Here is a 27,425-nt window from a genome sequence, read left to right as displayed (position 1 = left end):
CCCTGCCCAGCTAGAAGGTAGGCTCCTTGAGGGCAAGTTCTTTCTCAGTTTGGTTCATTTGATATGTTTAAAGCATCTATTCACTTGATATATTCCAAGAATCTAGAATGGTTCTTGGCATATAGTTAAGTGCTTAATAAATATTTGTGGAATAAATTAATGAAATATGGTTTCAGAGATATTTGCTCTCAGTGATTTCTTGTGGTGGATTTATCTTACCCCTCTGCAGTCTTGGGAAGTGAAACACCTATTCATAAGCACAAGAAAATACACCGGAGCACTTCCAACACCCAACACTAAAGAGAACATTGGGTCTATTTATGGATCATACCCAAGGGATGAAACAAATTACATAAATCCTACAGACAAAAGAGGGGGAAGGTGAAATCAAGCTTGCTACAAGGAGTTCAGGTTAACACAGGACAATCTCATCCCTGGATAAGAAAATGCAGAGTGTTAGAAAGCTCTAGCAAGAATCTCAATGAGCAGTTATAAGCTAGAGCAGCTGACTGTACATCTCTGCCATAGGCTGAGTTTGTGAGGCTCCCACAGATTCTTTCTTTTTATGTCCACCTTGATAGCCAATCAGTGCTCACAAAGCATCTCACCAGAAACCTAGCCCCACAGCTTGGACCTTCTGCTCCTGATGCTGCAGCCAGCCTGCACCTTGAGTATTTCTATATTCATCTGGAGAAACATGACATGGCAGTCTAGAGTGGTAGAAAGAGCTTCAAAGTCAGGCAAACCTGAGTCAAAATTCTGAATCTTAGTTCCCTCATTTTCAAAATGTGGATAATATTATCTACACCATGGAGTTAAGAGAATTAAATTGCACAGTGGATGTTAAGACTTTAACACAGTACCTGGCACTGAGTCGGTACTCAATCAATGCCTAATCCCATTTTATGTTTCTGATCACGTGTAAGGACCTCCCATTTCCTGTAGGACCCTCCACTTTGATTACTTGTTCAGTCTATCACCTGTTGTCTAATGATGTCTAATGATGTCAATGACCCAATTCTGGCTCCCAACACCCATGGCTGAGTCTGTCTTCCAAGGAATCTGTCTATTCCTAAGGCTTAGCTTGAGATATGAAGTGGCTACCACCAATGGAAGAGGAAGAGTGTCTCTGGAGTCTTGGGTGGAGAAACAGGTTTTAGTTAGAAATTTATCAGTGTGGATCTGCTGGGGGACCAAGCCTGATTCTGCTGAAGAACCAAGTCTGATTCTACATAACTAGATTCCAGTTATACTTGACCAAAACGTTACTAATCCAGGGCAAGTCTATGTATCAGCTGCCAAACTTAATAAAAGTTTGTCCTCTGAAGTTCACCCACTTCCCTAGAAAAAAAAGGTTGGAAGATGAATATATAATGTTGAAGGTAGAAAAGCACTTTCTAAGTGTGATAACAAAGGTAGAAACTACAAAATAAAGGACTGGTAAATTTCACCTAGTAAAAACTTATTAATATGTTTCAAAACATTTTAAAAAATATTTATTTATGTATTTATTTTATTTTTGGCTGCATCAGGTCTTAGTTGCGAGGGCTTCTCTCCAGTTGTGACTTGCATGCTCAGTAGTTGTGGTGCATGGGCTTAGTTGCCCCACGGCATGTGGGATCTTGGTTCCCTGACCGAACTAGGGACCAAACCTGCAACCCCTGCATTGGAAGGTGGATTCTTAACCACTGGGAATTTCCTCAAAACATATTTTTAAAAAGACTAAATTTTTAAAACTGGCTTGAATCATTTGCAGATAATATGTAAAGAGCTCTGACAAATCAATAAGATAAAGATCAACTGTTCCAATGGAGAAATAGTTAATGAACGTGAAATATAAATTATAAGATAAATAGGAACAGCTAATTAAAATACTCTACCTCATTCATAAGCAAATCAATACAAATAAAAACAACAACCTACCACTCCCAGCTATTAAATTGGCAAAGATTATCCAGAAAAATACTATCAAGTATTGGCAAGTGTGCAGGAAAGTTAGCATTCCCACATACCACATTTTTAGGAATATTTAGTAAATATCTTTCCAGTAACTATTAAAAACCGTAATATCGTGAACAAGTTTTGACCCATCAGTAATCACACATGGGCACAAACATTTGGCTATTAGAATGCTTAATTGAAGCATTGGTTATATTAGCAAAAAATCTGGAAACAAGATGAATGCCAAAAGGAAGTCAATTGTCTAAGCTCTAGTACCTTCAAACAAAGAACATGATCTGTCATTAAGAATGAAACTGGAGGAAAAAGGACCTGCAAAGGATAATCCAACCTTTCTTCTGTGTCCATTCATGCAACGCCCATTTACTGAGCACGTACTCAATATGTCTAGCACCACTGACATAAAGATGAACCAGACAAAGTCCCAGCCATCAAAGAACACACATTTTACTGCGGGATACATTGGCAAATGACGCAAAAGAGGTGTGAACTGAATGTGGCATACACTTCCCCTTCCCCCCTCAAGAAAAGTCTACTCTGGCACATGATCCAGATTTAGGAGAATCAATAGCAGCACTGAGCAGTCCTATATAATAAGTAAAATTACTAAAGACATCGATGGGATCAAACTGAGAAGGAATGTAATTGTTGAAACTCCAGATCCAAAGGGAGCCTGCATAACTTCTCTATCGCTACACAACAAACAAAAACTACCACAAACTTAGCAGCTTAAACCACTCACAGTTACTGAGTTTCTCGTAGTTTCCATGGCTCAGGAGTTTGGGCTTAGCTGTGTCCTCTGCTTCAGGGTCTCTCAAGGCTGCAATCAAGGTGTCAGCTGGGTCTGTGATTTCAGGCAAAGGCTCAGCTAGGGCAGAATCAGCCTCCAAGCCCATGTGGTTATTGGCAGGACTTGGGTCCTTATGGGCTGTCAGACTCAGGGCCTATTTCTTGCCGGCTGTGGGCCAGAAGTCACCCTCAGTTCCCAGCTGCTTGTTGGCCATCAGCCGCTTTCAGATCCTTTCATATGGGCCTCCCCAGCACAGCCACTTGCTCCATCAAAGCCAGCAAGGGAAGACAGTCTGTTAGCAAGACAGATGCTATAGGCTTAGGTAATGTAGTCATGGGAATGACACCCTGTCACCTTGGCTATATTCTGCTGGTTAGAAGTAAGTTGCAGGTTAAGAGGAGAAGATTACACAATGGCATGAGTATCAGGACGTGGGGATAATTTGGGACCGTCTTAGAGTCTATCACAGGATGTGAGAAACATTAGTCACTGGATTTGAGTCATAGGGGCAGCCAAACCAGAACAGCAGTGTTGGGTTAGAATGAAGGAATTCCCCAAACATAACCCAGAGTAGACTTGGCCTCACCTGTCTACTAAATGATCCCCAAATTTGCAAAATGGTCCACCTATGGGTGTTTCTAAGTATGTGTGTGGTTCATCTGGGGCAGAAAACTCAAACTCAAAGGCCCACAAGGGCCAGGCAGGTAATATGAGACACAAAGCTGAAAGGGCAGTAGGGAAAGGTGGGGACTGTGGTGAAAGGGCTCACACAGCCCTCTGCAAGGGGCAGCCCCCAGGCAGTCCCCTCTGCCGCAGCACAGGCCAGAGTTTCTGATTTCACAAAGTCCCCAAACCACATCTGTACATGACCTTTCCCCAGATTTAAAATTATATGTGGACTACACAAAACACATCTACAAGTCAGATCCAGCCCCCAGGACCCCAGTTTCAGATCCTGACCTGGCACATTTGTGCCTCTTGCAGGGATACAGAGCAAGGCCGTTTGCTGAATTTCAAGCTAATGTTTTCCACTCTGCTAGCTCCTGGCTCTTACTAACTTGTTCTTTTTTCTTTTGAGCTTCTGATTGTGTGAACTTCTCACATTCAAAGCAGAACCGGCTTGCTGATTAGTTTTAAATTTCAGGAGCTTTAAAGTCTCCAAATTTGGAGGTAAGCAGACTCTCATTAAGAAGTCATTTGATAAAAATTAATCCCTCCAGGAATATCTTGGACTCAGAAGAAAGCCCCGGCTCTCTCATTAGCTGGCTGTAAGTACTCAGTCCACCTTGGAGGCCCCAATCCTCCCTGAGTTTGACTCCAAGGCTCCAGGCAGCTGCCATAGAGTCTGGGGACCAGATGCCAGTGGTTCTAAAATCAGAGGAAAGGATGCGACACAACTTCAAACTCAAAGGCTACAGCCAGACCCCTGCCCCCTGAGCCTGACTCCTCAGATTTAATCATTTCCACTTGAGCCTGAGAATGAAGGGACAGATTTTCATCCTACTGAGTAGATTTCAGAGTTTACCTCCCCTAATCCTTGTAGATCTGTCACTGACCCAGCAAAGAGAATAGCTAAATGAATGTGCGAGGTCTCTATGGAGGGACTTCTAAGAAGGCTTCTCAGTGCAGGCTTGAGAGGAGATATCCACCTGGGCTCATCCAGAACAGTGAGCTGAGCCCAGGCCCAGGACGGTGTCAGCTGCTGTGCTGGCTGACTTTCCCTGGGGGGTGGCGGCAATATGTCCCCAGGGGCCTGTGAACCTGGCCAGGACAGGCCTCAACTTTAATCTCTAACTAACCCAGTTATAAAAGCTTTTATGTAAGTCAGTGGTTGTTTTTGAAGCTAGGTGGCGATTTTCTTTATTTAAATGTCTCTATTTTTATGCTTTGAAAAGATAATATACACACATGGTTAAAAAAATTCCAAACAGAACAAAAGGGACTCCCATGAAAATAAGCCCCCCACCCAGGGCAATGGCTGTTACAATTTTCTCTGGGAAGAAAGATGGCTGTTTTAAATTTCTAATTTGGTCTCAAAAATACCCAAAGGCCAAATAGAGCCCACAATAATATAATTAAAATGAATGATGGAGTTATACACATAACGTGTCACGGGAGACGAAGATCACAGATGCAAACTCACACCCACAGAAAAAAATCTGTGTGTGTGTGTGTGTGTGTGTGTGTGTAGGCTGAGTCTGTGTGCGTAGAGAGGGTAGGTGTTTGTGTGTGGAGGGTGTGTAGGTGTAGGGTATGTGCATTTGTGTACTTGTGTGGGGATAATGTGTGTGTCAGGGTGTGTGAGTGTGAGTGTGTGTATGTGTGTATGTGTGTTTAGTCCCCCATCTCTCCAAAAACTCCAGTCGATTCCATAAACATTTATTGTGTGCTATGTGCTAGGTCCTGTTCCCAATGCTGTGGGTTATACCACGATAAATCATACAAGGTCCCTGGCTTTGGGGAGCTTGCAATAAGAATAACTCACATTTGATTGGCCCCTTTCCCTTTACAGGGGAATTTTCAGGGGAGTTATGTCATAACTCAGGCCGACTGCAGCCTGAGGCATGCTGGGACTCCAGCGGCCTGGCTGGTGGGAGGGGGAGGCCGATGGGGGATGGGGTGGGGAACCAGAACCAACAGCAGAGGCTGGTCTGGAAGAGCTGCGGAGGACCAGGGCTTGGGCCCAGAGGCTCCAGCCCCTCAGGGAGGTCTGGGCGGGCTCCCACATCAAAGAGGCCGGATGCATGCTGCTTTGGCCTGGTAGTTCTGTCAGCAGACAGCCCTGCTTCAAAGCCCAGCTCTGTCACTAATTACAAGTATGATTCTGGGCAAATTAGTTAACTTCTGTGCACCTGTCTCTTCAACAGAAAGAAATGATAGTCCTCCTCCCAGAGCTGATATAAGGATTAGTGAGATAAGGCAAGTAAATATTCAATACAAAGCATAACGTCACATAGTGAACACTCGGCAGCATTACTGCTATTATTATATTGTTATTATTCAATAGCATGAAACTATGAATCTCTATGGTTAACACAAGAAGGAGGATCCCCTGGTTAAGAGGGATGTCTGATCAAGGACACTTGAGTTTATCCTCCTAAATTTCACTTTCCATTTGAGGCCCCTCACTCTGATTCTGGCCCTTGCTGCTTCTCCTTTTAAACTCCAGCCCCAACCTAGCATAAGGGACACAGGGCAAAATTTTCCAAAAGTCTGGGCTAAATTTTAAGGGAAATCAGCACACCACATGTAAAACATCTCCCTTACCCCATCTAGCCAGTTCACCATGGCATTCAGGCCTGTCTATTTCCACATGGAACCCGAAGGAAAGAAGCGGAAGTGAGTCCCTCACTTCCTGGCTGCATCTGGTAGGTGCCTAAGCTTTGAAAGTACATTCCAGACATCCTAACCTAGGTAGAGGGTCAGGAAATTTCCCCAGAGGAAGCAACACTGGAGCGGAGATCTGAAGAATGAGTTGGAGTGTCTGAACAAGGAGGGGGAGGAGAGGTCAGGAATGCAGAGAAAACAGTTCAGGCAGAGGAGAGAGCAGGTGCAAAGGTCCTGGGACAGAAAGGAGCATGACAAATTTGAGAGACTGAAAGAAAAACAAGGCACCTGAAAAGTAGACAGTAAGGGACTAGAGAGGTAGGCAGCAGCCAGATTGCAAAGAATGGTGTGGCCATGTGTGGGAAACACTGTGCTACACCACTCAAGCCCCCTTTTATTTTTATTTTATTTTTTTTAACATCTTTACTGGAGTATAATTGCTTTACAATGGTGTGTTAGTTTCTGCTTTATAACAAGTGAATCAGCTATACATATACATAAATCCCCATATCTCCTCCCTCTTGCATCTCCCTCCCACCCTCCCTATCCCACCCCTCTAGGTGGTCACAAAGCACCGAGCTGATCTCCCTGTGCTATGCGGCTGCTTCCCACTAGCTATCTATTTTACATTTGGTAGTGTATATACGTCCATGCCACTCTCTCACTTCATCCCAGCTTACCCTTCCCCTTCCCCGTGTCCTCAAGTCCATTCTCTACGTCTGCATCTTTATTCCTGTCCTGTCCCTAGATTCTTCAGAACCTTTTTTTTTTTTTTAGATTCCATATGTATGTGTTAGCATACAGTATTTGTTTTTCTCTTTCTGACTTACTTCACTCTGTATGACAGACTCTAGGTCCATCCACCTCACTACAAATAACTCAATTTCGTTTCTTTTTATGGCTGAGTAATATTCCATTGTATATATGTGCCACATCTTCTTCATCCATTCATCTGTCGATGGACACTTAGGTTGCTTCCATGTCCTGCAAGCCCCCTTTTAAGGAAAAACTTGATACCCCAGTTGCTGGGCATGCTGTCAACAGCCAGCCTTCAGCTGTCAGGCCCTTCAGGTATTGCCCCAGCTGCACAGAGCTGCCTCACCCATGTCACACCCTTCACAGGGCAGCTGACATCCACTGAGGATATATAGGCTTGACCATCTTGGCTCAACTCAGGACCACTTTGATGGACCAATCTAACTCCAGAGCTCCCCATGCAGTCAGCTTGAGACTGTCATTGGGCCCATATCTTGGCTTGACCCTTTCTGCCCGCTTGTGTTCCATCCCCCACTTCCACAGGTGTTGCTCCCAAGGGCACCCCTTAATAAGCACGGTTCATGCTAAACTCCATCTTAGAATCTATTTTCTGGGGAACTCAACCTGTAACACCGTGTTAAGAATCTTGAATTTTATCCCAACAGTCATGGGGAGCCATTGAATTGTTTACACAGGGCAGCGTCATGATCTGTGTTGCATTTTACAAGATCATTTGGCTCCATTGTAGATAACAGTTGAAAGGTGTTGCTTCCAAATCAGTTGGCAAGTGGGTGAGGGTTCTCTAACCATCTAAGTGATGGGCCCACCCAATTCTAAGAGACGGATCCTTCCCTAAGTAACAGTCACTAGGCTTTACCCTTCAGGGAACACCTTGCCACTCACCCTCTGCACAGTGTAATGTCGATGAATACAACACCACAACCACTGCAGTCACACATCAGGAGTTACACACCCACACTAATGGGGCAGGATTGGAAGTGGGGGATATGTAACAAGTTACCTCAATAATGTCAGACTGAAGATTATAATCCTAGAGGTTCAATAACATCCTTTTGTAGCGATTCTCAGCAATGTAGGTGCATGGAGCATTTTGTACACCTCTTGCCATCACTTCTCAGGGGTCTGCAGCTCACAGCTCGGAGCCCATGCTTAAACTCACTACAGTGGAGTAACCTCTCCATCGTGGAACAAGTCTAATATTTGTATACATGCTATAGCTCAATGGTTCTCAAAGTGTGGTCCCTGGGCCAGCAGCACCAGCGTCACCTGGGAACCTGTTCAAATGCAAACCTTCAGGCCCACGTCCACTGAATCAGAACCTCGGGCGGCGGGTAGGACCCAGAAAGCCTTCCAGGTGGCTCTGACGCATGCTCAAGTTTGAGAAGCACTTCTATTAGTACATGATGAATGATGATACAGTGGGTCTATAGGATTCAAGTCTATGCCCATGTGTTTAAATAGGTGGGCTCTCACCTGAAAAGTAAGGCTGGTCATTAAAAAAGGACACTTGCGTGGAGAATAGGTATCCGGCACTGGCTGTGTATTAGAATCACCTGTAGGATTGTACTTATTTTTCTCTAATACCGGTGACCAGTATTTAACATAGATATTCAACTCAGTCTGTATTTTAGGTTCCACAGGTGATTCTGATACATAGCCCAGATCGAAATCCTCACTAACTCACAGAATTCTACGTGAGCTGTAGAGTGGGGCAAGACTAAGGAGTTCCTAACCAGTGGTCAGTGACTCTGACTAAACATTAAAATGACCTGGAGGAGCTTTTAAAAATCCCAAAGCCTCTGCTAAATCCCCAGACCAGTTACATAAGGCACCCCAGGTGGTCCCAAGAGAGCATCTTGCACTTGGAAACAGGCTAGAAGTGAGAGAACAGGGGAACTGTGACAGTGTTACAAAATTATAACAGTTACTTTGTCAAAAAATTTAAACATATCTTTAAAATTTTTTATTTTAATCCTTTGGAGCTGGAGCAGTGATTCTTAACCTGGGTGTGTGTGTCGGGAGGGGGGGCGGTACTCACCATCAGCTAGGTAGCCCTCTATGTACAATGCATATATTACCTGGGTATGTATATGTGTGATTTATCTATTTATTTCTGAAAGATGCCCAGGCCCTACACCAGGCCCACCGAATCAGAATTTCTTGGAATGGGAGCCCTGGGCAAGTTTATAATGAAAAACCTCCACAGTTTGTTCTCATGTTCACGCCTGTTAGGAATTATTCATTTAGAGAAATAAAAACATAAGAATAACCAACATTTTTAAGAAGAAAGGACACTTGTGAGAATAGATAGGAAACTATATTATAAAGACATAATAATTAAAATTCTAATGGAGCAGTAATGGAGCTAAGATATATAAATAAATGGAACAGAATAAAATTTCCAGAAATTGATATAAATATATAAAAGGCAATGTAGTATGTGGTAAAATTGGCATTTTTCATGAGAGAGATTAGTCAATAAACGATGTTGTGACACATGATAATCATTTAGAAAAAAGATTCATAATGTCCCTACTTTACACCATACATCAAAATTAATTCCTGGTGGTTTTAAAAGTTTTATGTAAAAACAAAACCATAAAGGCACTTGAAAATATGTGGGGTGAATCATTTTAGAATTTGGAAAAAGGCAGGATTTTCTAAGTATGGCATAAAGGCAGAAAAAATAAAGGCAGATGAATTTTATTACAGAAAAAGTAAAAATCTGCTTATGTCAAAAACCATCAGAAGTAAAACTGAAGGGCAAATGGTGCACAGCAGAATATATTTGCTATATGAAAATATCCTTAATATTGAAACAGGTCTTCCAACTCAAAAAGAAAAGATGAAACACCCCAAATGAGTAAAGGACACAGGACCTGAAAATGTAATTCACAAAAGAAAAATTACAAATTTACCAGCGTGCATAAAAAGCATATTTCACATCAGTAGGAATCAAAGACATATAAATTAAGACAATAACAAAATGTCACCTTTCTCCAATATAATTGTTAAAAATAATGGGAATTATAATAATCCAGTGTTGGCTATGATATAGTTTCACTATTTCTAAGACTTTACCCTGAGAGAATGATGGATGTATACAAAGTTATAGTTCAATAATGATATTCTTCATAATGCTTTTCACAATGGTGAAAAATAAGTAAGGACTCACTGGTGGGAAAACTGGATACATATATAATGTTTTTCTTTTAAAAATGACAGAGCAGGGCTTCCCTGGTGGCGCAGTGGTTGAGAGTCTGCCTGCTAATGCATGGGACACGGGTTCGAGCCCTGGTCTGGGAGGATCCCACATGCCGCGGAGCGGCTGGGCCCATGAGCCACAACTACTGAGCCTGCGCGTCTGGAGCCTGTGCCCCGCAACGGGAGGGGCCGCGATAGTGAAAGGCCCGCGCACCGCGATGAAGAGTGGCCCCCACTTGCCGCAACTGGAGAGGGCCCTCGCACGAACCGAAGACCCAGCACAGCCAAAAATAAATAAAATAAATAAAAATAAAAGTAGCTATAAAATTAAAAAAAAAAAAAATGACAGAGCAAATATAACAAAATATTAACAGTTGTTAATTGTACATGGTGGTAGTATAGATGTCTATTATGTTGTTCTTTGTACTTTTCTGTAATGTTAAATCCTTTCCAAATTGTGGTCAAGTATGTTGTTAGAGGAGAATAATTATTGACATGGGGAAATAGTCAAAAAATATTTTTCATGAAAATAAACACAGATTATGAGTACTTCAGTATAACTCCAATTTTATTTTAAAAACATGGATGCAAAGAAACAACGGGCATGCCAAGTTATTTATTTATGAGTAGTTACATAATTTTTATTTTCTTCTTTGTGCTTTTCTGTATTCTCTAGAGTGAACATGTATTACTTTTGGAACATACTAAAATCAATATCTAAACATACTTAGAGGGCATGTCTTATTTCCTATGCTTCATGACTCCGAACATACATAAAATTCCTTTTTAAAGCTTCAAAGGTCAATATGAAGAGCCAGTAGATGGCACAGTAGGTGTCACATTGAACCTCCTGATGTGAAAAATAGAAACAAAGTGAATGGAATTCAGACCTCTTAAGGTTCCCACCTGCGAAAGTTCTGATATTATCTATTCAATAAATATTCACTGAGCACCATGTTAATCAGGATTCTTGGGTTTCGTGACAGAATCCCAAATCAAAATGACAAGTTTTTTGAGAAAATGATGATCTCACAAAGCTTATAATCTAGGGGTAGGTGGACCAGACTCAGCTAAGTCCAGGGACCCAATGACATCATCAGGGCTTAATCTCTCTCCATTTCTCAGGTCTCCTCTTTGTTGGCTTCATGCTCAGGCAGACTCTTCCCCAGATGGCAAAGACAGCCACTGGTAGTTGTAGCCTTTCAAGTTCTATCTCATCACATTATATCCATCAAATAAGAAGGTTCCTGGACTTCCCTGGTGGCACAGTGGTTGAGAATCTGCCTGCCAATGCAGGGCACACGGGTTCGAGCCCTGGTCTGGGAAGATCCCACATGCCACGGAGCAACTAGGCCCGTGAGCCACGACTACTGAGCCTGCGCGTCTGGAGCCTGTGCTCCGCAACAAGAGAGGCTGCGATAGTGAGAGGCCCGCGCACCGCGATGAAGAGTGGCCCCCACTTGCCGCAACTAGAGAAAGCCCTCGCACAGAAACGAAGACCCAACACAGCCAAAAATAAATAAATAAATTAATTAATTAAAACAACAACAACAAAAACCCAAAAACAAACAAAAAAATAATAATAATTTAAAAAAAAAAAAAAAGAAGATTCCTCATCCCCAGTGACACCAGGCAAAGTCCAGGGGATGGCTCTCATTAGAGCCACATGGTCAGGGGTTTATGTCTGAACCAATCAATGTGACCAGGAAAAATGAATATACTGATTGACCAGACCTGGGTCATATGCGCACTATGGAGTTTGAGGGAGGTCAGCCCCACCTAAACCAAGGGACAGGAGAAAGGGAGAAGAATGGTTCCCCAAGGAAAAATCAGGATGCAGTTACAGGAATAAGGAGGACTGATGCTACACAGGCAAAAATAGCAGATGCCCTCTTCCAGTATATGTGCACACCCTAAATGCCTGCATGAGTGGGCAATTGCCTGCCATTGAGTTGCCTCAGTTGCTATAATACAATAAGCCTTGGGAGGTCTCCAAGATACTATCGCATTTTCTTAAAAGTCTCTTGCTAGGGAAGGACTGCTGGAGCCTGAGGCCTTGGTTCTGCCCACTTCCCTGTCAAATTGCTCACCCCTCAGCACTCCCTAGTCCCCTTCCCTGATTTATAGTGTCCAAAGCACTTATCAGCAACTAATACAGTATCTTATTTTAATTGTTTATCACTTATCTTTTGCCCCTAGGAAGTAAGCTCCTTGAGGGCAATTCTCTGTCTTGTCCGTTACTGTCTCTCCATGCCTAGAGCAGTGCCTGGCACAGAGCAGGTGTAAATAAATATTTGTTGGATGGATAGATAGATAAAAGGATGTATAAATGGATGGACGAATAGAAGAGTGAATAGATTAATAAATAGACAGACGGATGAAAGCATGAATTAATGAATTTCACCTCTAACCAAAAGAAACATGCTCCCCTTTAAAGCTTTGCTCCAATATGAATAGTTCCATCCCATCCTGTGGCAGAGTTAAATTAGCTGGGATATTCAAATTGCTAAATGCTGAGAGGGAACAAAAGAGAAGCAAACACAGAGAAAACAAAACAAAAACAGAAAAAGCACTCTGACCAACCAAGCGAAGTTTATCAACTGGTCATAGTGGGCTTGCTTCCAGAACTCTCAAGCCTTGCCCCATTTCACATGCTGTCTTGACACAATGCTCCTGCTTCCAAAGGCTGATGCAAATTGGACTCTCCTTTCAGTAGGTCCCATCCCCCAGCAAGGAGCATCATGCTGGACATCCTCACTGCACAGAGCAAGAGATCCTGAGCTCAACCCTGAATGACCCTTCCAGCTCTCCCCTGGTTCCTTCTTCTGGTCTGCAAGACACACCTCTTTCCTGAGCAGGTAGCACCAGAAAAACCCTATAACTAGACCCACTGCTTTACAAAAAGGGAGTTTTTTCTCCCACCAACGCTCAGCATTATAAGAATGTCAATTCATTGCAGCAACTATAGTCCCATAAAACACCTACGCAGAGAGTAAGCAGAAGTAATCGTTCCCTCACAGCATCAAAACAAAGGTTCAGAGACTGCAGAGTTTAAGGTCAGTCCACATTTACTGACCTCCTCTGTTCAAAAGTTTTTTGCCAACTATTCCCTGATGCATAAAGCAGAGAACAGCAAGAAGAGGACCTTAAGGATCTTTGGGAATGTTCTGGGAAAGTAAGTCCAGGAACAAACTGAACTTTCTCCCCGTCTTGGCACATGGTGCTTGGCGTTGTTATGTAATGAGGGACCATTTGGGAGCACTCACTGTGTGCCAGGCACTGAGTCATTCACTTTACTACTCAAAGCCATTGAATCCTCCCGACAACCTATTGTTATGTGCATTAAAGAGAGGAGAAAGTATGGTTTTCTCAGGGTATATGCCCAGTAGTGGGATTGTTGGGTCGTATGGTAGTTCTATTTTTAGTTTTTTAAGGAACCTCCATACTGTTCTCCATAGTGGCTGTATCAATTTACATTCCCACCAACAGTGCAAGAGGGTTCCCTTTTTTCCACACCCTCTCCAACATTTATTGTTTGTAGATTTTTTGATGATGGCCATTCTGACTGGTGTGAGGTGATAGCTCATTGTAGTTTTGATTTGCATTTCTCTAATAATTAGTGATGTTGAGCATCCTTTCATGTGTCTGTTGGCAATCTGTATATCTTCTTTGGAGAAATATCTATTTAGGTCTTCTGCCCATTTTTGGATTGGGTTGTTTGTCATTGCAGCTCTATTTACAATAGCCAGGACATGGAAGCAACCTAAGTGCCCATCAACAGATGAATGGATAAAGAAGATGTGGCACATATATACAATGGAATATTACTCAGCCATAAAAAGGAACGAAATTGAGTTATTTGTAGTGAGGTGGATGGACCTAGAGTCTGTCATACAGAGTGAAGTAAGTCAGAAAGAGAAAAACAAATACCGTATGCTAACAAATATATATGGAAACTAAAAAAAAAAAAAAAGGTTCTGAAGAACCTAGGGGCAGGACAGGAATAAAGACGCAGATGTAGAGAATGGACTTGAGGACACGGGGAGGGGGAATGGTAAGCTGGGACGAAGTGAGAGAGTGGCATGGACATATATACACTACCAAATGTAAAATAGATAGTTAGTGGGAAGCAGCCGCATAGCATAGGGAGATCAGCTCGGTGCTTTGTGACCACCTAGAGGGGTGGGATAGGGAGGGTGGGAGGGAGACACAAGAGGGAGGGAATATGGGGATATATGTGTACCTACAGCTGATTCACTTTGTTATACAGCAGAAACTAACACAACAATGTAAAGCAATTATACTCGAATAAAGATGTTAAAAAAAATAAAAATATAAATAAAAATAAAAAACAAGAGAGGAGGTAGCTAAGTCATGGAGATTAAGTGATCTACCCAAAGTCAGCCAGCTAGTTAGTGCCAGGGACAGGATTGAACCCAGGCCCTTGGACTTCAGCAACCACACTCCTAACCTCCACACCTTATATGGCTTCCTGGGGCTATTAATTGGACATAAAAGGAAATGCGTTCTTATTTTTGGAGTCTCAGGCTGGCGGCTGAGGTGAGCGTAGGATGACATCTGGGCTCTATTTGCAGCCCATATTTTCTCATCCTACCATCCTGGCATCACTATTTCTCACACCTATAGTTCCCTGCACATCATCATTGCACTGGGCAGAGCCTGATGCCCCCATCTCTAAGTTTCTGTCCCAGAAAAGATGTAACTGTGGAACTTATTATGGGACCCCCCCCCCCCACCGAGCTCTCTGGACCTGCCATCCTCCCTGTTATCAAAGCTGTCTGGTAGGCAAGAGAGCATTTTTGCATCAGAGAGATGGGACTGACCCCCACTACACAGCACTTAACCCCCCAAGTGGCCCCAAACAATCAATTCTAGAAAATTTGTAAACACTCTGTATAAATCAGCTCGACTGCCATAACAAAATACCACAGACTGGGTGGCTTAAACAAAAGAATTCATTTCTTACAATTCTGGAGGCTGGAAGTCTGAGATCAGGGTGCCAGCATGGTCAGGTTCTGGTGAGAACTCTCTTCCTGGCTTGTAGACAGCCACTGTCTTCTCACATGGCAGGGAGGGAGGGAGGGGTCGGGAGAGAGAGGCAGAGAGAGAGAATGCAAGCTCTCCCTTCTTCCTTCTCTTCTTATAAGGGCACTAATCCCATCAAAAGGCTCCCACCCTCATGACCTCATCTAAACCTAATTACCTCCGAAAGACCCTACATCCAAATACCCTCACACCAAGGGTTAGGGCTTCAACGTGAGAACTTGTGGGGTGGGACATAATTCAGTTGATAGCACACTCCCAAACTCAACAGAAATCCATTCTTGAAACCCCATGGCAGAATAATGCAAGCTGGTAGAACAAGAGCTTGAAGGCAAAAAACTCCTGGTTCTGTAAGAAAGCAGTAATAAATAGTATTAACAGCTAACACTGTGCACTTACCACGTACCAGGAACTATTTAATATATTTTACATGCATCATCTTAAAATAGGGCGGTGAGATTGGTACTATTACATGCCCATTTTACAGAAGAGGAAAGTGGAGTTACAGAAAGGTGGGATGAACTTGCCTGAATTCAGACAGTTAGTCAGTTCGGCTTTGACCCAGGCAGTCTGGCTCCAGAACCCTTGCCCTTCACTTCATTATGCTGCCTTCCTAGTAGCTACCCTTGGGGGAAGACTTCAATTAATCGTCTCCTTTCTCAGAACACTGACACATGGAGAGGTGCAACAAAGCATAGCACTGGGTGTTCTTGGGCAAGTTTCTTAACCTACCTGGACCTCGGTTTTCTTACCTGTTAAACAATCAGTAATATATACCTATTTACCTAGTAGGGTCACTGTCAATACCTAATGAAATAAAAGATGTAAACTCTTACTATTGCATGTAGCATATAATAAACACTCAAAACAAGTAGCTAGGAATATTACTATTATTATGCCTTCAGAGAGGCTGTTTACAACCATCTGGTCTCATGCCTGACCACTCCCTGGCCAAATGGAAGCTACATCAGCAAAGCCACTGGAGTCCCTGGGCTCTGTGCTTGGCACCATATAGGTGCTCAGTAAACATTAAATGAATGAATGAATGAATGAATGGCCCAAATAACCACCAGCTCCAATGACTGAGTCTTCTCTCACCCTCCTGGAATGCACATTGATTTGTTCTGGATTTCTTGATAATTAATCTCTTGACAAAATTTAAGACCTGTTAATTACCCCTGATTAATTAGGGTTTTTAATTGCTTCCCTAAGCTGAAATACACTGTCAATAGGCTCCATAATTAGTGACCCAGTAATCAGTTTTAAACCAATTATCCCAGGGTAACAAGTGAAACTAGGCAAGAAGCTCCCCAGTGGAACTCCAATTTCAGTGGAACTCAGAATAATACAAATTGGTACTCATGTGAGTGAAGAATGCATGTTCAGTGTAATTAGAAATATGGATATGCAGATTCTCTTGGGTGTTTCATTTGTCTCAGTTTTCACTGCTGTATTGTTTGAAAGCAATAAAGTAAGTGTACTCCTTACCCACCCAATCAAAGGCTGGAACAGAATCTTGGAGTTGCCTGACTGCCTTTGGGTACAATTAGGGCCATCACATCAGGTTGTGCAGGTTGTGTACTGCACAACTCTAGGGTGTCATTTACACTGTAGTCCTTGTGAATTGTACTGCTGAAGGTTGTGCAGTGCACGACCTAGGTGCAATAACCTGTGGGTCACGTGGTACAGATATTGGGACCTAATCATAAAAAATCCCCCCAAAGGAAGTAGTGGGCTTGGAGGCCCTCTCAGCTTTCTCAAAATTGGGAAATGCAAGTGGCAGGCGCTTTTCATGGTCTGTCTAGGATTATGGGCTTCTATCAAATGCACGTTGAATTTCTGAAAATCTAACTACTTGGAGTTGAAAGAAAATTAAGAAAAAGAAATAATAACAAACAACACAGGCAATTCTTCCTGCCACTTCATTTAATAAGTGCACACCCCAAAGCGAGACTGAAATGGGGCCTTGAATCTGCTATTCCTGTGTGCCTCTTATAAAGAGAATATCACGCAGTGTGGAGTATTTAAAGATTGGTGCTTTTTAAACAGCAGGACCGCCAAGCCAGACACCGAAGAAATGAAGATTTCTCCCTATAGTGGAGGAAAACTGGCTGGGCTGGTCTTTTAAAAAGATGACATAACAACCTCCAATTTGGTAACTTCTTAAGCAATTCAAGAGTAATTTTGACAATGTGAGATTTTTCTCCTTTTCTGCCTACTTATGAATCTAATGTCCTTATCAGGAGGCAGAATTCCAGTTTAGGAAGGCAGGTGCTAATTGACCCAGGAGCTCTTTTTCATAATGCATAAGATCCCAGGTAGACCAGTTGCTTCTCAAGATGTGGCTGGGTCTGACTGCATTAGAATCACCCAGGATGCTTGGTTATTTTGGTTTGTTTGTTTGGCTTTTATTTATTTTACTTTTGGCTGCACTGGGGTCTCAGTTGCAGCACGTGGGATCTTTCGTTTCAGCTCGCAGGCTCTTCGTTGCGGTGCGTGGGCTTCTCTCTAGTTGTGGTGCGTGGGCTTCTCTCTAGTTGAGGCACATGGGCTCTGTAGTTGTGGCATGTGGACTCTCTAGTTGTGGTACGTGGACTCAGTAGTTGCACCCCATGGGCTTAGTTGCCCCGCGGCATGTGGGATCTTAGTTCCCCGACCAGGGATGGAACCTGCATCCCCTGCATTGGAAGGCAGATTCTTAACCACTGGCCCACCAGGGAAGTCCCAGGATGCTTGTTTTTTAAAGTGTAGATTCCTGGTCCCCACTCCAGATCTCTTATTTTAGAATATCGAGGCATGTGGCCCCAGAATCTGCATTACTACAAATTCCGTGTGGCTGTGATTTATATACTCTCAAATGTAAGCTCAGGGGAGGGTATGAAGCGTGCCAGTGTTATCCATGGGCCTGTCTTCAGTGCCTGGCACTAGCCCGGCACATGGTAAACATTTAACAGATATTAGTTGACTGAATGAGTCCTTTGTTTTGATTCAGCAATCCACAGGGCAGGGTTTAAGACATCAGCCAAGATGGGCCTTAAGGAATAAAAGGACTAGATCTACCTCTTCCCCCTTCTCAGCACTTCTCAGACCTGCCTCAGGAAACTCTGCAGGTCAGGTCATTCCCTGCCACCCGCTTCGTGTCCTCTGTGCAGCATCTCACAGAAGCCATTAGCCATTCATTTAGTGCCTAATCCTCTAATCCAACTGCTTGCTGATTTGCCAAGTGAGAAATATGCAGAGACGCGAGCCACTAGTTCCCAGAGTTGTTTCCAGCGGGTGAGAAGGAGGCAGCTGGGGAAGAGGCTTTAGGTTTTGTTCTGTGATCCAGGAAATCCCAGAGTAATACTGGGTTATAGTTTCCCCATTTGGACCCTTCTGGTGTTGGGGTTCCTCCAAGAGTGGCTCCTAAAAAGCTGAGGACACTCCAACAGCCCTGGGAGATCTGGGTGCTGAGAATTGCGGCAGGATGGTTCTACATTGAGAATATAATCAGGCTGCCACAGCTTGCCCAAACATCTCATTCATTCAGCACATATTTATTGAGCACCTACTGTATGCCAGGCACTGCTAGAGTTGCTCAGGATACATTAAGATCCCTGTCTTTGTGGAGCTGCCAACAAGCCTCCTGCACTCTCAGTTCTGTCCCTTTAGGAGAGGATGGATCCTCTCTGTGGGTCTGAATTGCCCACCCAGCCAAGTTCCCTTGCAGCCTTTCTTTGGGCTGCCCGCAGTGATATGTTCTTCCCAGGCTCTCTTCGTCCTTAGCTAAAATCTGGGTAGGCTTAGTGACTTGACTGTGTGAACAGCAGCTCCGAGAGTTTGGACCTGACCCAACAGAAGCCTGACCCAAAAAGAAGCCTCAGAAATCCTCCAACATCCATTGCTTCCATTCCCTATGACAGATGTCTCCACTTGTCCCCCCAGATCCCCAGATCTCCTGTGTGCCCCCCTTCACCTGCTCTCTGCCCCAGATACTGGGCTATATGTATTACATCCATGAGCCTCCACATCCTCTTGCTTCCAGCTGGGTTTGGCCAATGGGAGGCACCAGAAGTGACAGAAAGACGTCATTGGAGGTTATTTCTCTGAGAGGTAAGTTCAGGCTGGCTGGGTCCCTCAGCAGAAAGTACCTCTCAGAGAGGCTTTCTCTGTACAACTCTCCGTCCCCTCATCCCTTCAGTTGTGGGTGGTGACAGCTCCCCTGCCAGCCCCAGGTACTGCCCTGTTCCGGAGGCTCCCCGCAATCCGACTCACAATTTAGCAATCCATTTCTTTCTTAGTAAATCCTTCTCAAGTTGTACTAATTTGAATGTGCCATCTGTTTTCTGAGCAGAACCCGACTGATACACTCCCTCTCCCCATTTTTTTCTCATATACTCTCTGTGAAGAGGCTAAAATCAAGGTTACGAACTCAGTTCCTCAGGCCACTCCTGGCTCACAGATGAGTCTTCTTGAGCCTTCACCACTTTGGCCCTCATATGCTTTTATATTTGGAAGAATAGTTGCCATAACTAAACAAATCAAGGTAATTCACATAAAAACCAAACTTCCAGCTTCTCTTGAAAAGTGAGAGTTTCTGGCAACCCTAGACCTATGGTTCTGCATCACTGATCTAGAAGTAAGTGTTAGCTGCCCACTGAACATAGAACACGGAGCAGAACATAATTTCCTATTTGCTGCAGTCTCCACCACCCCTTACAGCCTTTTTGATAATGAGATTGCACGTCACCTACTATTTATTGTTGTACTTGTCTTCCTTAGAGTTAAGAGAGAAACAAAATTTTTTTTGCTCCTATGTTTAGTAAAAATCGGGAAAATAAAAGCTAAACAGTGGGGGTGGGGACATGAGCAAATTTCTTTGTGAAATAAAGATGATTCCTACTTTTTACTATTGAATCCCCTGCCTGCCTCGCTCATTCTTGTTACATTCTAAACTCAAATAAGCATTTGTTGGCTTTGAAATATGGCTTTAGCTAAATCTCTGTCTTAAAGGCATCAAATGAGAGCTCAGAGTGAGAGAGAAAATAAATGAATCAGGACTGAATTAAGCTAAGGTGGGCTAGGTGGGTTTTATAATGAATCCATTTACACCCCACATCTTCTCATTATCCCACCCCTGAGCTGTAAACTTCTTGAAACACAGACTCCAAGAAAAAAGCCTAGGCCAATTCTAAAAAGTTAGTCACAGTTTACAGAGGATAACTAAAATTGATAAGGAACTGATCTAATCTTACATTATATACAAGCCTTCATTTATATCACCTTATTTTTACCTTTGGGGAAATAGGAACTAACATTTATCTAGTTTTAATATGTTATTTCTTTTAAACATTATAAGAATTCTATGAAGTAGCTATTATGACTCCCATTTTAAATATAAAGAAACTGAGGTTCAATAAAGTTATGTAACTTGGCCAAATTGTATAGCTTATAAGTGATGGGAATGAGAGTCAAGTCTTTGCTTTGATCTCTTTATTTCGTATTACCTCAGAACAAAGACTTTTTAGAGTTCTAAGCAAGCTGGGTATTCCTCATTATTTAGTTAATACAAGCTTTGCTTTCTTTAGTTAGGTATCTTTCCACATCAGTGTATACAGGTCCACCTCATTCTCATTAACGGCTGCAGAGTATCTGGATGAACCAGAGATGATATTACTGCTCCCCTATTGGTGGACATTTAGGTTGTTTCCCAATGTTTCACTAATATGAAAAGTTCTGCAATAAATATCTATATCCATGTAGATATAGATATGGAGACATATAAATATAGATATCTTTGCATATTTTGTGAATAACTCTATAAAGTAAATTACAAAAAAACTGGAATTGCTTTCTCAATGATATGTATATTTTAAATTTTGATAGCTACTGCCAGATTTTCCTCTAAAGTTTTTGGACCAATTCACAGTTCCCACCAATGGAAATGCCTGTTTCACAATAACCTCACTAAAAATGCATGCTATTATTAATCTTTAATCTTTGCCAGACCATGTGAAAAATTGATACTTTATTGTAATTTTTGCATTTATTTTTATTATTACTATTTTATTACTTGTTTATTGGCCACTTGTATTTTTCTCCTATCATTTCTGTTTATGTCTCTTCCTCATTTGGGAGAGGGAAATAGCCATTTATCTATCGTATATATTGAAAAGCTCAATTCAGATGAGGCCAAGAGTTATTGAGAATGATGACAAAAGGAAGCACAAATAGAGTCTCTGGTCCGAAGAGAGAACAGCGATCTCTCAGGTATGGTTGCTTTGGTTGATGAGAATGGATTCAATCTGGAGCCCTCACCTGATTGATGGTCTCAAGGAAGAGCTGACAAGCAGAACACACGCCAGCAGGGCTAGACAAAGAGCATCTTGAGACCCTTCTAGTACGTGGCAAGCATGTCATGTTGTCTCCCTAGCCTCCACACCTCCCCTAGCAGCTCCATGGAATGCAGCCCTGGTATGGGAAACAAATGCAGGGGACCTCCACTAGGGAAAATGCACAAAGCTATAGCTGTGGAAAGAAGCACCTGTCTGAAAACTACTTAGAACTCAGTGATGAACACTGGAAAACAGACTACAAAACATGTGTCCAGCGATGTGCCCGTTTCTTCCTAGTGAGGAGTGTTGCCCACAGTTGGAAGTAGGGAGAAGGGGAAGGGAATGATGAAGGGAACTCCCTTCCACACTGAGGACAAAATGGATTATTTTCATCCCACTATTGGAGGGAAGGTCAAGCCTTGTACTTGTTGAAAATGCAAATTCCTAGGCTCCAACCCAGATGCATGGGTATCAGAATCTCCAGACGAGGGGCCCAGGCGCTGTGTGTTTAACAAACACTTTAGGTGACGCAGAAAAGCAGGGAATTTGGGGAAGTATTACCTGGGGACCCTGGTTCTCAACGTTGGCTGTACGGTGGAATCCCCAGGAAGGTTCAAAACAGAACCCCTGAGCCCCACCCAGAAAGATTCCGGTTTCTTGGTCTGAAATGAGGCCCAGGCACCAGTGTTTGTTGTTGTTCGTTTGTTTGTTTTTAGCTCTACTGGTGATCCTACGGGGCAGCCGTGTTGAGAATCCCTTGGTTTCCAAAACTGTCAGATGATTGGAATCATACCAATTTTACCATCTAGACTGACCGAAGCACTGATTCACAGTCTCCAACTCTGAAAGATTCTGATAGGACAGGCCTGGGGAAGGCCCTGGGAATAGCTATCGTTACACTATCCAGTGGAACCGCTGATTTAGTCAACTCACAAGGTAGAATTTTCTCCCAGGAAGACAAGTCCACATCAGGTATTAAGACAAAGAGATGCGATCAAGGAAGGAGCAGCATCCCAGAAACAGCGGGGAAACGGCACCCATGTGCATGTATGTGTACACATGTGTGTATCTGTGTGTATGTTTGTATATGTGTGTCTATATGCATATGTGTATACGTGTGTGTGCATGCGTATGTGCGCATGTTTGTACACGTGTGTCTATGTGTGTCTATGTGGGTATGTGTATACATGTGTATATATCTGTGTGTATGTGTATACGTGCATGTGTATATGTATATATGTGTGTAGGCGTGTTGTATGTGTGTTATGTGTGTACATACGTGTGTGTGGTGAACATGGGGGCAGGGAAAGCCCTCAGCTCCTGTGTTACTCGCTGGGTTCACCTTGAACCAACAGGCAAGTTGTTGAGTCCCCAGCATTATTCTGTGGAAGAAACACCGCAAAGTGGCCTTGGCTAGCTGGCAGAATTTCTCTTTTCTTGTTTTGTTTTTTTTTTCTTTCCAGCCTGCGATACCAGCACTGATCTAGGCAAGGCCTCTCCCGTCCCCTTTTAGCCCCACCCCCTTTCCCACACCGCGGGCCACGCAGCCTGTGGTTTCAGGAACCATCAGTGTTGCTCTCTGCGCAGCTAGTGTGACTGCTGCCAGGTCCTCCAGGCTCTGCCTGTCGCCCTCCCAGTGACGGACACCAAGACACCCCACGGTGAGTGCTTCGGGGAACGCTCTCGCCCATGTCCCCTCCTTTAGGAGCAGGCTTGCTGGCTTAGAAGGTACTCGTGGATAGTGGATCTGCCTTAGCCTTGCCAGGGTGCCCTGCCGCCCACTGCACAAACCGCCTTTCCTTCAGCAGGAAGGAGGCTCCCGGAACCTCTCTTCCCTACCTGAGCCTCGTACATCTAGCCTTTCTAATTTTGCCAGTCTAGGTGGGAAGTGATCTCTTATTCTTGTTTAATTGGCTTTTCTCTTATTACTAAACGATTTGAACATCTCTCCTTATGCTTGTTCACCTCTTAGGTTTCAAATTTTCTTTTATACCAATGTACCTCCTGTGGAATTAGTACCAAGTTGATATACCTTCCTACCAGGCATCATTTCAGAGGAATCTGTGAGAACGTCCGTGTTCCCATGTCTCCTCTCTGACCATGAAGGCTAAGGAGAGCTGGGCTGGCACTGGGGTTCTCTCTAATCAGTTTCCTGCAGGACAGAGGCAGATCTCTTTGCTGGCGGCCAACCGTTCCTGTAAGCAGCACAAAGCATGAAAAGAGGCCTCTGACATCCTTGCGTTGTCAGGGCCACAGCACTAGACTGCTTGCCCTGACCAATTTCATGCTCCTGAGCTCATTTTTCCCAAATACAGCCTCACCTCTCCTCTTAGACCCAACCCTGACCTCCAAATACCCTCACATTGGGATTAGAGTTTCACTATGAATTTGGGGGACACAAATATTCAGACCATTGCACTGCCTTTGCCTGCAAGTAACAGTACACACTGGGGAAATCATTAGACAGCTGCTAGGATATCGGAGAACTGGTGGAGGTTTCAGACATCCAATCCTTATCAAGGACAGAGCCAGGAAAATGGGGGGCTCTCAGCAGTGGGTTTGTGCACCTTCCGTCTGGAGCAGTGGCCCCCAAAGCGGTGTGTACACACTCTTAGGAGTGACAAGTATTGACAGGCAGAGTCTTAACCACTGAGCCACCAGGGAAGTCCCATGGGCATCGTTTTGAGAACATTCTCAGACCAAGCGAACATGACTGCTGTCACCATCCAACTGGGACAGATTTGCATCCATTTTTGGCTACATTTTGATGACAAGATCAAATCTAAACACCCCGCTAACCCAGTGGCATCAGCACACAGATGCTTATTGGCATTTGCTTTGTTGATTCCTTTCTTTTCATCCCAGTGCCTTAATTCTGTAAGGTCTACCCACTGAGGTACAGGAAGAAAACACTCAAATGTCTATTTCTATTTAGTTTTAGCTCATTTTAATTTCTTCTTATTTGGGTATGCTTTGTAATATATTTGTATAATTTAGAAATAAATAAATGTACACATCTTGGGGTATGTGATTGAAAATTTTCTCTTAGCAAAGGGAATATGCTATAGGTCCTTGCTGCCCAAAATGCAGTCCAAGAACCAGCAGCACAGGCATCACCTGGGCATTCGTTGGAATGCAGAATCTCAGGCCTTGCCCCAGACCTACTGAAACAGAACCTGCATTTTAACAAGACCCCCACTGACTGGCATGCAAGAGTGAGACCCGCCGCTTTCGAGCACTGCCATTGATGTAGTTGACCTTGAGCCTCTGTCCATGCAAAATTCCAAACTCCCAGAGGAAGATGATCAGTCTGGCTTGGGTGAAGTGTCCACCCCTGGACCTATCAGCTATTGCTATGAGGGGGTCAGGTTCACTTGGCAGGAATGCAGCAGCTGAGAGCCACCTCTGTGGACAAAATAAGTGATCTAAATATGTCCAGAAAAGACAGCCCAGGAGGTACCCATGACACACTTTGTAACGTAGCCTGTGTAATTCTCCCCCTGGAGAGAAAGGGAGGCACTCTGGCTGGCTGGGTATACACAGATCCTACAAGCAGGATTCAGGTGACTGGGCCCCCAAGCAAACCAAACCCCAAACTCCTATTAAGCACCTCAGCCTAGCCCCACGGGAATAGGCTTCAGCCTTGTTACCTGATCTTGAGCCTCAGTTTCCTTTTACAGACACAACTGAATTAGCCAAGGTCTGGCTAGAGCTAGTGCATCACAAGTGAACCAATTAGAATTTTTCCAAAGTCTCCTGTTGTGTCCTTTGTGTGTGGTCTAATTAACATGCTCTGTCCTGGTGTCTCCACTTCATAAATGTTTGGGCAATGAGTGTGAAGCACAAGTGCCCATCCCACAACAGCACTTCATTCCCTTGCCATTTCTCTCCGGGAGTCCCCAGTGGGATGCCCAGTGCATACTCATGCACCAGGCCATCAGCTGCAGCCAGCATGCAGATCTGCCACCCTCCCTCAGTTCCCACCTGTTGTCTACAGAGGTGCTTGAAGAGTATCTCCCCATCCCAGCTCTCTGTAAAAATGTCCATGCCAAGCATGCCGTCCTTGGATGTTCCAGGATGGCACTGGGTTCTTTGCAAAAACAGGGAGAAGAGCATCTTTCCCAATTCTGGGCAACACCCTTTGACCCAAAGGCTCAGACATAATATGCTTGAGTCTAGAGTTTCGTAAAATGTCCGTTTTGAAAAATGTGATGGAGTCTTCAGCTCTATTACCTCCCAAATCCAACCCTAAACTTTGGAACAGGGGACTTCTATTCCCTTCATCCTCTTTCTCTGGCTTCTTTCCCCTACTAAACTCCTTTCGCCTCTTCCACTTTAAAAACAAGCTTCTATGGATGTGAATGGACATAGACAGATGGGCACAGCAGCGGGAGGGGATGGTAAAGGAGAGATGGAGTATTTTTTTTACTAGCATCAGCTGGTTAAAATGCCCTATTACAAATATAACCTTATTATTTTCTTATCACTCACTACCCCTAGGTAATTTGCTTTTCTTCAGTTGATCTATGTTCCTTATAAAGTGCCACAGCAACTACTCCTACAGTTTGGTACCCAGATTCTTCTAGCTGGTAGAAATGAACACGATATTTAGGGATGATCAGCACAGAGTCAGGATATTATAGAGTTTCGGTGGGAGGGATCTGTGGTCAGTTGCTCCAAAGCCAGTCAGGGACGTTCACACAGCATGGCTTCGGGAACCACTGCTGCCATATCATCACATCTTTTGTTTTGTTTTGTTTGCAACATACATACTCACTTTGTTTGTTCTAAGTAAATACTGAGCAATGCCCAGTTCAATAGCTTCTGCAGCTGAAATATTCTCCACCGCCCCCCAACATGCATCCCTCAGAAAGACTGAAATATGGGCACATTCTTATCAAGTCTGGGCAAACTGCAGGACTGAGGTCAGTTGGGAACAACAGATTTATCTTTTGGGGGCAGGAGCCGGTTATTAGGCCCTTGTGTTTGCCTTGGAGAAGAGCTGGCTCTGCCCACACTCCTCTGCTTTGCTCCCTCAGGGGGAGGGGGCAACACGTTTGAGGCAAATGTGAGTCCTTACATCATAGGCTAAATAATATCTATGAGGCTTGAGACCTTTGTGTCAGTTGCACAACTTAATGATGTGCTGGGCAATTAAGCCATCCTTCACACACCTGTGGGATCTACCCAACTATCTCCCCTCTAACTGATCATCTTCCCCACTGCCTTTGCTTCATGGTTGTGATGCCTTTCAGATTTCCCCTCTGCCAAAGGCTTGGACCCTGAGGCTGTTTCTTACCTTTTATTTCTTCTGCCTCGGGAAAACTACACATTCCTTTTCTTTGGCTTCGAATTGAGCTTTCTCTTTATGCAGGTAGCCAGGTCCCAAAAGCCTACAGACTCTCCCACCCAAAGACTAGGCTGGTCATGCGGACTTAGCTTAATTCAGAAGAATGAGCCTTCCCCAACTCCCATGGGGTCCCTCAGGCACCAACCACAGTTCCAAAATCCTAAACCATCTCCTAGACCCTGTAGCTTCCCAGGTGTTACCTCCCTATGGCCAAGAGGCCTCTCTCCTAATGTAGCAGGTGGACAACGCTTTACCAGCAGACTTTGATCTGTCAGGTTTATCCGAAAAGGGCTATATTTTAGAAAATGAATTCCCTGTCAAGATTCTTCTTTGACAGCAAAGAGAAAAATTTGCAAGATACGGGCTGGCTGAAGGGATCACAGTTAATGCAGAGTGTCTATCTCTGAATGCCTAGATTTCCACACTACAAGAGGAAACTGAGTCATCATAGTTGGGTTAATGCCCCAGTAGATGGGTTAATGGGTATACTTTAACATGCGTCTCTCCTCCCATCAAGGTTGCCAAATAGAGACTTTCTAGGTAATGTCAACTGAGAATTTCTGCTCTTAACGTTGTCCATGTACCTATAACTAGCATAATTATACCTGAGACCCTGCATTCCATGTTGACCAAGCTTTAC

At 43.7% G+C, this 27,425-nt stretch overlaps 1 protein-coding gene and 1 long non-coding RNA gene across 2 annotated transcripts in view; one reads left to right on the top strand and one right to left on the bottom strand.

Moving 5' to 3' along the window:
• OTOA (otoancorin) overlaps window positions 1-27,425 on the bottom strand; it is a 232,770-nt gene that overhangs the window by 7,192 nt on the left and 198,153 nt on the right. The window lies entirely within an intron of this gene.
• Window positions 10,402-14,055, top strand: LOC309614383. The gene is made up of 2 exons (XR_014236142.1): window positions 10,402-11,300; window positions 11,666-14,055. It is a non-coding gene; the product is annotated as an uncharacterized lncRNA (long non-coding RNA).

This window comes from Balaenoptera borealis (genome assembly GCF_965194805.1).
Source record: "Balaenoptera borealis genome assembly, chromosome: 16".
Lineage (NCBI taxonomy): Eukaryota > Metazoa > Chordata > Mammalia > Artiodactyla > Balaenopteridae > Balaenoptera > Balaenoptera borealis.
This window is presented reverse-complemented; position numbering and strand designations above follow the sequence as displayed.